Source organism: Colletes gigas, unplaced genomic scaffold (genome assembly GCF_013123115.1).
Source record: "Colletes gigas isolate AHSC1104 unplaced genomic scaffold, ASM1312311v1 Colletes_gigas_Sc00009, whole genome shotgun sequence".
Taxonomy (NCBI): Eukaryota; Metazoa; Arthropoda; class Insecta; order Hymenoptera; family Colletidae; genus Colletes; species Colletes gigas.
Genome location: NW_025106638.1, coordinates 4,241,524 through 4,252,871, shown reverse-complemented (window position 1 = coordinate 4,252,871; position 11,348 = coordinate 4,241,524). Strand labels below are relative to the sequence as shown.

The following is an 11,348-nucleotide window of genomic DNA, read 5'->3' as shown; positions in this document are numbered from 1 at the left end:
GGAACAGCAGTTTCGAGTCAAGTCGCGTTTCAAGCTGAAAAAGTTTACAGAAAAACTTTCTTGTTTCATTATCCGTGTATCATGGAAGTTTGTTTTTTTTTATATCATTTCGAGACACGGTGTATTTATTTTAAAATGAATTTCAATGGGAAACGTGCAACGTGTTTACAAAAGCTTCACATTAATTTTGCAAACTATATACATACATATATGTATTGGCAAAATGAAAGAATTTGTAAAGATTGTGTGTATACATTTCGAATTTATCAAATGTTCTTTTTTAAGTCTCGTTATAAATTACTAATTTGATCATCGAATGAATCATTTCAATTCTTTTCTAGTTCATCAGTTTAGTATTGGTGGGAAGTATGAGAAACAGAAGCAATATGTATGCAAAATATATCTCATAAAATATCATAAGAATATTAATAATTCATTTTATATGAAATGAAGCATCGAGAAGGTATTTAAGTGTTGCTAAATTATCTTGCTCAAAGATTCTATTAGAGGCTCAGATTACGAATATTGTTAACAACAAACGCGAATAAATGTAATTGTAATTTGACTATAGCGCTGAATGGCAACAAACAAAGATGCGCTCAACACCGAAAATGGGCATCTGCTCATGATTGACATGCGCGCGCACCGATCATGGGCCTGCCAATCGATGCCTCGTGGTGGCCAAGTTCACGGCCATTTTCTTAGTCGTGTTCTAACCGCGAGTGTATCAGTGTGTGATAGTTAGAAATAAGTGACCGTAGTGAAATGTTTTACTGTTCTCACACTCATTATTTTCGCCCAACTCATGTAATTCATCGGATTATTTCGAGGTACGTACTCTCGTAAATCCGTTACACTTAATGTAACGCGTAGCAACCTGTCATATCTGATTCTCACTCTCGGTTCGGTTACTGTGATCGATAGTGTCATTATTTCTGTGTAATCTCAAACTAGTACTCATTTTACATACAAGTTCAAAATGTTTTTGTTAATAGAGTGTGACTACCTCGTTTCATACATCTGCACAATACCATTTTTCCGGTACAGCAATTCGCATTAAGAATATAATTCCTACGTTCCTATCGAGAAACGATTTGGATGCGATCAGTGATTTTAGTCGACTAATGCACGAAAAAGAAACGGAAAGCTATAGCTAAAATAAAAAATGCGAAACCTGGTAGCGGTCCAATTAAATTAATTGCTACATCAATTACAAGCCCTTGTCTCGTCGAAGCTACCAGCACAGCTCGTATGCCGGACGTCGTGCGTCAATTCTTCCTTTTCCATTTGTCTCCTTTTTTTCGAACAGAGTCATTTGTACGCAGTTAAATTGCTGCAAAATGTCGAAATGATTAAAGAATTAAACGTGAATTCTTTTATATCGACATCGTATTCGATATATAATAGTTTTTTTCTTGTCAATTATCCTACTTGAAATATCCATTTTTGAGACGTGGTACCTTTTATGTTATTTATAAAAATGTGGCAGTTGTAACTAGTTACGTGAAAATGTAAAACAATTACACAAATTTCGTCAGTTTATCGGATTATATTTCTGTTTTTGTAGAATTAATACAAATTAATATACACTTTTGATGAAATGAGATAAATCGAATAATTGCAGAGTCGCATTAAATGAGTGCTAAATGAGAAATGCAAATTTTTATTTGTTTGTAATACACGTTGTTCATTTGTATCGATTTAATATTCATTTTCATCATTTAATTTCATTTTCAATGCTATATCATTCTATTGTGACAAAATTATCAACCGACAATGGTTTGTTTATCTCGTTTCAAGATTATCTTGGATGTTTTCACGTAAACTGTTTTACACAATATCTTTTCGAATTTTTATGCTTTCAATTCCTTTCGATCCTCCATGCACGAAAGTATAATTTTCACTTTAATTAACCATAATCTTAAGCCTAGGTTATAAAACGTGACAGGCACGAGGAAATTGAGATAATTTTTTTTACGATTAAACTTTATTGTGGGCCCTCTTCAAAAGTTTATTAAATTTAAACTTCAAATTAAATGATAGACTTTTATGTGACACGAATGAGATAAATTTTGAAACATAAAAAGAAAAAATTGTTATAATTTCTTCGTATCTATGAAACTATTAAAAGCTATGTTTGTTATAAAAAAATCTATGATTTATTTATCGTATAGTTCGTACTATTTTGGTATAAATACGAACAGAAGCAACAATAATAAACCAACAAATGATAACAACCAGTATCATGGATTGAGAACTGATCAGTCACCAAAAATAGGACAATTGCATGCCATAGCTGGAAACCGATCGATTGGGTTTATGAGATTATTTCTCAGTTTATTTGTACCTCGTATTTTGTTGAAATAATTTCGACGAGACATTTTATATTTATAAGACAATCTGCTAGAGATTTTTTTATGCTGATCAGTACCAAACAATTTCTTTACTAATGAATAATATGTCAGTACAATATATGTTTATATTTATAACAATTGGCATGTATACGATTGTTATTTACTACACAATATAAAAATATATGTTACCAATGTATTCAAAAATGTATTCAACGAGAGAAAATTGAAATATGTATACTATGCAACAGGACAATACAACAGAGAAATTTTTCAAAATTTAAACTAAATTTTCTTTCAAATGAAAATACTGAAAAATAATTGCTCGAGTAATGAGATTGCATTCATACGATCTGTAAAATATATTTAGATTTTACGTATAATGGTGAATCCTGCAATTCCATATTTATTTTCTTCTATATTTTTCTCTTATTTTCTAGATTTTTGTGATTCCAACATGGCGTGCAAACGTTATATAAAACCTACTGCAAATATAAACAAAAATTTATTTGGAATGAAATTTATTTAACTTTTACCGTAGATATTTTTATGCTCGGTTTTTAGCAAATAAATGTGTGTGGCGCTGCTTCGCTGAGGGTAGGAACTCGTGATATTCGTGGGGGGACAGAAAAGGAAAAATGAGGGGAGAACTCATCAGTAAGACTTTCTAGAAGGCTCTGTCTTAGACGATTGGGATATTGGGAAGTCATTTAAGGAATGTATACATATAGCAACCGAGGGGTCGATCGAGCGCTTGTGAGAACGCGACCCCTCTGGTGGCGAGCATGGGAGGCGACGCCACATCTTCTATAACGTACAGTTATTTAATTTAATGTTTAAGTTTAGGTCTGGTTTAGGTCTGGTTTAGGTCTGGTTTAGGTCTGATTTAGGTCTGGTTTAGGTCTGGTTTAGGTCTGGGTTTAGGTCTGGTTTAGGTCTGGTTTAGGTCTGGTTTAGGTCTGGTTTAGGTCTGGTTTAGGTCTAGGTTAGGTCTGGGTAAGTTGGTCGAGGAATGTATAGTATATAGCAATCGAGTCTAGCGCTTGTGAGAACGCGACCCCTCTGGTGGCGAGCATGAGAGGCGACGCCACATTACTCCCCTGCCAGTGCTAACGATACCGGATTAAGTCTACTACAAGACTTATCAAATACTATGCACATTTTTCATCTACAGTTGTTCCGTTCCTCCGAGACTTATCGTCGTTGTGTCTTCGTCTAGCGCCTCTATCTCGATCGACGATCTCTGGAGATTTTTTCTGATCCTGGCTAAGAACTTCAATTCTATTGCCGTAGGATATGCGTGCTTTCTGCTGCCGCGTGGTCGTTCTCTGATCGTCTGGCGCGGCGAGACAGCCCTATCGCCTCTACGTGCATTTGTTTAGAAGTCATGACTTGTTTCAGTGGACAGGGCACAGTTTTATTCCAGAATCGACTTCCACGTGGACAGCCCTTCGTTAGACGATTAATATTTAGATATCGAGAAAGAGAAAAGGAAGAAATCCGAGGGGAAAGAAATTGCGATGTTCCACGAAGGGCAAGGGACGTGCTACGTGGCGCCGTCCACGGAGTCGGGTTACAACGACAATGTAAACACAGACCGCCCGTTGGCTCGACTTACGGAGACGTCCATGTATACCTGACTCAGTAGTCGTGTATTAAAAATGAACGAGTGTCTGTGCGACAAGACGGTGCACCCACAAGTAGACGACGTTTTCTGTAGGTCTTGTTTGGCCGCAGGCATCACGATGGCGGCGCTAGTATTTCCTACTGCTGGACTTTCAGGATTTTTATTCCAGAAACCTTACAATGCATAACGTGTGCATCGACACTGTCCATGCAGGTGCTTATCGGTTATAAAATGAAATTGCATAGGGGAGGCTGGTATATTAAATGAAATTAAGGGTGGTGTAAGTCGCTTTAATTATTTTTTTTTTTTTTTTTTTTTTTTTCTTCAAAAAAGGACACCGGTAAAAGCAGTAGAGAAAAATAGTACAGTAGGGCGCAATAGGAGAATTTATACCAATTTTGGCCACGTTGTTGTAGAATTTTATTGGTATTACGTGTGCAGTTTTGTGGCGTCACCTTCCCGTACTCGCCACCAGGGGGGCTGCGCTCTCGCAAGCGCTCGATCGACCTTCCGTTCCTACAGTTAATCCCACAAGTATTCGTACCCTTATTGCTTATGGGAGAAATTTGTTGAAATCGAACGATGCATGTAAGATTTTGCTATAAATGAACACATGTATAAAGTTTATTCATATCAAATTATAACAAAATTGATTAACTAATAACAAAAATATATTGATTTTACTCTACCTAGTACGTAATAACAGTCCACAAAAGTATTCGTAGCATTCTTAGCAAAGTCGATTTTCTTTCGTTTCGAATGTCATTTCTGGCCTCACATTAGATTTTCGATAAGGAATTTTTTTCTCGAAAATGCGCAGGATTTCGGGGGTATGTGTACTCACCAAAAATGATTGTAATCGACGCCTGCAACGGAAAATAATTTTTTTTAAACGATTTGAAAAAATTTTTTTTACCAGAAAATTTCTGCACTTACCCGAATTTTTTTCTCGAAACTGGGTAGGATTTCGGAGGTATGTGGGTTCACCAAAAATGATTGCAATTTACCTCTGGAACCAAAAATAATTTTTTCTGAATGATTTGAAATTTTTTAATAATTTTTTAACGAAGCCTCAGTCAAGAAATTGATATTCTTGATTTTCGTCCTATTTTGGCCTTAAGAATCTCCCATTAAAATTTTTCACAGGTGTGGCCCAACACCCTGTATACAGAGTGTTCATGCTATTACTAGCCAGCGAGTTTTTCGAAAACTATTCTAATTACAAAAAAATGAGAGAGGGAAAAGGTTCACAGTTGCTTATGACCAATAGGACAATGTATATTAATCTTGCATATTTACATTATTTTTCGAGAAATGAAGGCGACTCTCAATTTTTTAAATGGAATTCAATATATTTTTTATGCCATCTGAAGAATGGAGTTATGGGAATATCGTTATTATTATGTTCGTATATAAAGGACAATAATTCGCGTTTGGTACATACATGTGAATAGGTAATTCTAACTGTTCATTCATTGTATTGCAATAGATAATAACGAGCGTTTTCGCCACAAATTTATGGCTAATAGTATACGATAACGTACACCGTGTTCGCATTAGACAATAGTTTCAAATTTAATTCGAAAGCATAGAAGGATTTGTCATTGCAGTAAATGGACAAATAAGAGCATTGCAGTAGTTGAAATTTTAACGTTAATAAAATATAAACGTGTGAATTCATTTTTCCAGAAAGATACAACGAACAAATGTACTTTACTTTCTCGTGGTAATCAAAAGTTGGATAGTATTATTTCTCTAATTAATTAATATCAGTAATCATGCTAATCATCGACAGTTAATCGTTATTGACGATTAATCCGTAATTATGAGCTACATTTTTAATCTGAAATCATAAAAATGTAATTGATTACTTTATTTTTCACTAACTTCCTTCGAATAATTATGTAATCAGTATTATTTCTTAATTGTATTTTCCGATAATTTAGTAATCATAATTATTAATCATAGCCTTGAGTTTACAGTGATTATAATTATTAAATAACATCTTTTTCAACGCTGTTGCGAATTTAACGAATAAACCTGAATTCTGAGTACAGAAGTGTTACAAATATTGATTTCAAGAATTCGCAGTCTTTTATTAACCGATTGTACGACAGGTAGGATGTCGATACATCACGATATTTATAACGTAGTCTGAAGGTGAAAGTAGGAAACGGAAGAAATACGGCGGATGTAGCACAGCCATTACTTATTTTAGTTTCGTACTGCAATAGAATATTTAATAGGTTTTTACGGATATATCAAGAACCTTAAGATGTGGCATGACGTTGAACACGATGAGAAAATTTTATTGACTGTACAAAAGTGCTTTCTATCCCGTGTTTTCACTCTAGGAGCGAAAACACGTTTATGGCGCACTACAAGCAAAATTTATATTTTATTGTATGTTCTATCAAGTGGAAATTGCTAGTGACGCATCACTTTTCGAACTTTTTTTTTTTTTTAAGCAATTGAAACCCTTCTGGATTTATTTCGCTTTACAGAGATAATATAAATGGGTACAATAATATAGAATACAGAAATAATACAAGAGAATATAATAACAATACAAGTGAATACAGTAACAATGTCCGTTAACACTAAATATGTAAATATCTCAAAGTGACAGTAAATTTCTAATCTTACGTTTCGTAGATGTTTCAGGTGAAATCGATTTTTCTGTTTTCTGGAGCGTTTATATTACGAATTATTTAGCAAAGTTAGTGAAAGTATGGAATTATTGTTTTATAATGAAACAGCTCGGATAATAAATTCAGAGGTACGAACGGTATCGCGTAGAAGCAGATATCGAAGGGTTGTGGGAGCATGATCAATTTCGTTTGACGGGATAGCTTTAATTTTATTGTCAGTGCATTATTTGACGCCATGCCGTCGGTAATGGCACCAAAGTGCATTGCCAAGAAAGGTCGGATGAAAGAGGAACATGAAAGGGCACGATATTCATATACCAAGGGGGATAATGGCGTTGCAACAAGGGTCACGCGACTAAATTTTTACATTTTAACCTCGTACAGCCATTATTCTAAAAGTATCGTCTGATGTTTGTGGAACAATTGCTCTAATTACTGTAGAATTGAGCGGGAGATTCAAAACTATACGGATCAGAAAAACGATAGTGTCGGTTAAAAAATTTGCTCTATATTCCAATTATTTTGATACATATTTAATACAATTTTAAATAGCACAAAAAACGAGTGACATTCTGTATGTAGTAACAGTCGATATTTTGATAATTTTACCGCAAAATATTAATTTAATTTAATTATGGATTACAGAATAAATCTTATAATATTAATGTTGCGTTGAACATGATTTTTTACATTTCAAATCATAACTTGTATACTTTAACTCTGTTAGTTTGGTTCCAATTCATGGAAGATGCCATTTTCCGAGCAGAATGCATGCTTTTGCACAGATATAAAAAGTAATAAGCCAAACAAGTTCTGAAAAATATAAATAGGTACTCCAAATTGGAAAAAAATGAATGCAATATAATTTTTTAATTGCCCCCAAAATATTGAAAACTGATTTAGTAACAAAGTAAAAACACAGAATCGAATATTATTCATTACTATATCCTTTCTTGCTATTATTATCAATAACATTAAACGTAAGGTTCATCGGGAGACCTGATATTAAATTTTATCAGATTGCTAATATATTAAGAGTAACACAATTTCTAAATTGAACGTACAAAGTCTATTTTTTCTCCTTTAATTTAATTTAATTTTTTTAACGCTTCGTGCACCACTTTTTATTTTGTAACGTTTGTTTTACATTGTCTAGAATTGAACCTTTTACTTTTTACAAAAGGTTAGCATCGCTTGCATTCCTACGAGGTCGTTACTTATTTTCTACATTTCTTTTTCGCTCTGGAATTCCTCTGTGACAGTGTATTTAACTGAATTTCGTGTGTTAAAAATATTGCATATGGGGTGGTTTTCTTTTCTAATTATGAATTTTAATTCTGACTTTTTAAATGAAGTTTACAGAGGCTATTTTTTCTCTTTTATTTTATTTTATTTGTTTAATGTTTCATGCACTTTTTTGTAACGTTTGTTTTACATTGCCGAGAATAAATGAATCGAACTTTACTTTACTAAAAATTTAATTTTTACACGAGGTTAACATCACTTGCATTCTTACGAGGTCGTTGCTTATTTTCTACATCTCTTTTTCGCTCTGGAATTCCTTTGTGACAGTGTATTTAACTGAATTTCGTGTGTTAAAAATATTGCATATGGGGTGGTATTCTTTTCTAATTATGAATTTTAATTCTGACTTTTTAAATGAAGTTTACAGAGGATATTTTTTCTCTTTCATTTTATTTTATTTGTTTAATGTTTCATGCACTTTTTTGTAACGTTTGTTTTACATTGCCGAGAATAAATGAATCGAACTTTACTTTACTAAAAATTTAATTTTTACACGAGGTTAACATCACTTGCATTCTTACAAGGTCGTTGCTTATTTTCTACATCTCTTTTTCGCTCTGGAATTCCTCTGTGACCGTTTATTTAACTGAATTTCGTGTGTTAAAAATATTGCATATTGGTTGGTTTTCTTTTTTTGATTTTTTTAAATGAAGATTACAGAGGCTATTGTTTCTCCTTTTATTTAATTTAATTTTTTTAACGTTTGCTACACATCGCTTCTGTTCGTTGTACTCATCCATCGGAAATTTCAGTTTTCGACGTATCGTTACCGTTTCCGTGCTTTGTTTTCCACGAAGGTGGCCCATAAAGTACCAGCGCGTGTTCCGTTACAATTTAGCGCACAGCAGGAAGGTAAACGTTAACGAACTTTTCCATCCGCTTACGATATTTTTCTATTGCCAGCATCCTCGACCCTCTGTCTGCCAGCCTTGAAAAATAGTCGGGTCAAATTTTCGTTTTATCTGTTTCTTATCCCTTCTCTCCCCCGCGTAGCAGAATCGATTACGCTTCTTTTGGTCTGCGTTCCTGTCTCCTCGGGACTCTGATGCTTCCCGTCACAACTTAGCGCCGCAAAATCGAATGGTCGCGACTTGTAACTCGGAAAATTCAATTTCTATCCGAACTCGCATCGAAAATGCTGTTCCTGACGTGTACTGCCTTTACGATCGATCATCCCTTAACGTTAAATTGTCGATATAAAGTGATTTTTTAATCGTTCCACCGATCGACTATCAACAATTCTTTTTTACTACTTTTTTACCGTCTCGTTTATTATGATTATATTGTTGATGTTGATGTAAATACATATTTTGACGGAAAACCGATAGGGAAATGGAATTCACTCGCTAGTAGAACCGGCGAAATTGAAAAATTTCAAATCATTTAAAAAAAATTATTTTCGGTTGCAGGGGTAAATTACAATCATTTTTGGTAAATAGACATACCCCCGAAATCCTGCGCATTTTCGAGAAAAAAATTCGAGAAAGTGAAATTTTTCGACGGGGAAAAAAAATTTCAAATCGTTCTGGAAAAATTATTTTCGGTTGCAGGGGTAAATTACAATTATTTTTGGTCAATATACATATCTCAAAAATCCCACGCATTTTCGAGAAAAAAATTCGTGTAGGTGCTGAAATTTTCCGGCGAAAAAAAATTTCAAATCATTTTAAAAAAATTATTTTCAGTTGCAGGGGTCAATTACAATCATTTTTGGTGAATAGACATATCCCCGAAATTCTATCCACTTTCGAGAAAAAAAAATATTACCGAAAATGTAATGTCTGACCATACATTGATATGTTTCCCTGAAATTTCATGCGTATGTTTAAAACATCATAACTCTTGAACGGATGGAACGATTTTAATGTTTCAAAATGCAAACAACGCGTATTTAGGCGGAGAATATGTAGAAATTCCAAGAATATTTAAAAAGTTGTTCCTTAACTCCGTAAAGTGAGAAAAACTCCATAAAAATGGTCCAATTTTCAAACGACCATAATTCCTACAATAGTGGATGTATCTCATTGAATTTAGTCTGGAAGTAGAGCTCGTGGGTGGTTACAAAAAAGTATTAGACAACATTTCTGTGGGGCATCAAACAAAATTACTAAAAATCAAAGACGAATTTTTAAGAAAAATCGACAGGGGATAAGGTGCTTAAATTTTTTGGCGCAAAAAAAATTCAAATCATTTAAAAAAAATTATTTTCGGTTGCAGGGGTCAATTATGATCATTTTTGGTGAATAGACATACCCCCAAAATCTCACGCACTTTCGAGAAAAAAATTCGTGTAGGTGCTGAAATTTTCCGGCGAAAAAAAATTTCAAATCATTTTAAAAAAATTATTTTCAGTTGCAGGGGTCAATTACAATCATTTTTGGTGAATAGACATATCCCCGAAATTCTATCCACTTTCGAGAAAAAAAAATATTACCGAAAATGTAATGTCTGACCATACATTGATATGTTTCCCTGAAATTTCATGCGTATCTTTAAAACATGATAACTTCTGAACGGATTGAAGGATTTTCATGTTTCAACAGGCAAACAACACGTATTTAGGCGAAGAATATGTATCAATTCCAAAAATATTCGAAATGTTACTCCTTCATCCCGTAAAGTGAGAATAACTTCACAAAAATGGTCCAATTTTTGAACAGCTATAACTCCTACAATAGTGAATATATCTCAATGAAATTTTTTTCTGAGGTAGTGATCATGGGTACCTACAAAAAAGTATGCTTAATGGCTTTAGGGTACGGCAATTCCTATTGTCAGAAAAGATACATTTGCCAGATGACCAAATTAAGTAATTTAAGTAATATCGAATATACATGACGCGTCCTATAATATATAAAATGTTTGGAATTTCAAACAGTCACCTAGTTTTGAAATCTTAAATAACAACAAAATTGTTACACTGCGTCACAGTGGTTTCCCCCTTTAAATGACTCACGCGGTGCTTTCTGCTTTTTCTCTGTTCGCCCCTTGGTTTGATCAGCACTTGGCTCCGCGTAAGATTTGGAAACTTGACGAGCTTCAAAGCTAATGATAATTCCAGCACGGGTCTAACAACTAGCACGAGTAACGCACCACTCGACACGTATGGTCGCCGGTACGAATGTACCTTTCGTAAGGGAACAAGCAGCATCGACGTCGCATCATCCCCCCCCCCCAATCAGTACTTAATTATTCTCGGTAGTGTCGCGGCATCTTAATTATCGCGCGCTTTCAGCCCTTTTAAGGGATATCCTCGAGAGAAGAGGGGTGCCCGGCTAATTGCATTACCAAAGGGCCACTAAAGGAGGTGACAACGTCGCTCTAATTGAAACCACGCCGCGGAATCAAGAAGTTCGCGCCGTCTTGGGGGACGGGGACATCTATTCACGACTAAACACGCCGCGCGCGTTGCCC

General features: G+C 34.4%; 1 protein-coding gene across 1 annotated transcript in view; it reads left to right on the top strand.

Annotated features, from left to right (window-relative positions):
• Nucleotides 1-712: 712 nt before the first annotated feature.
• The window catches only part of LOC122397391, a 58,710-nt gene continuing 48,074 nt past the window's right edge, over nt 713-11,348 (top strand). The window contains exon 1 of the mRNA XM_043396528.1: nt 713-830. The gene's annotated coding sequence lies outside the window, so the exon portion shown is untranslated. The remainder of the gene's footprint in view (nt 831-11,348) is intronic.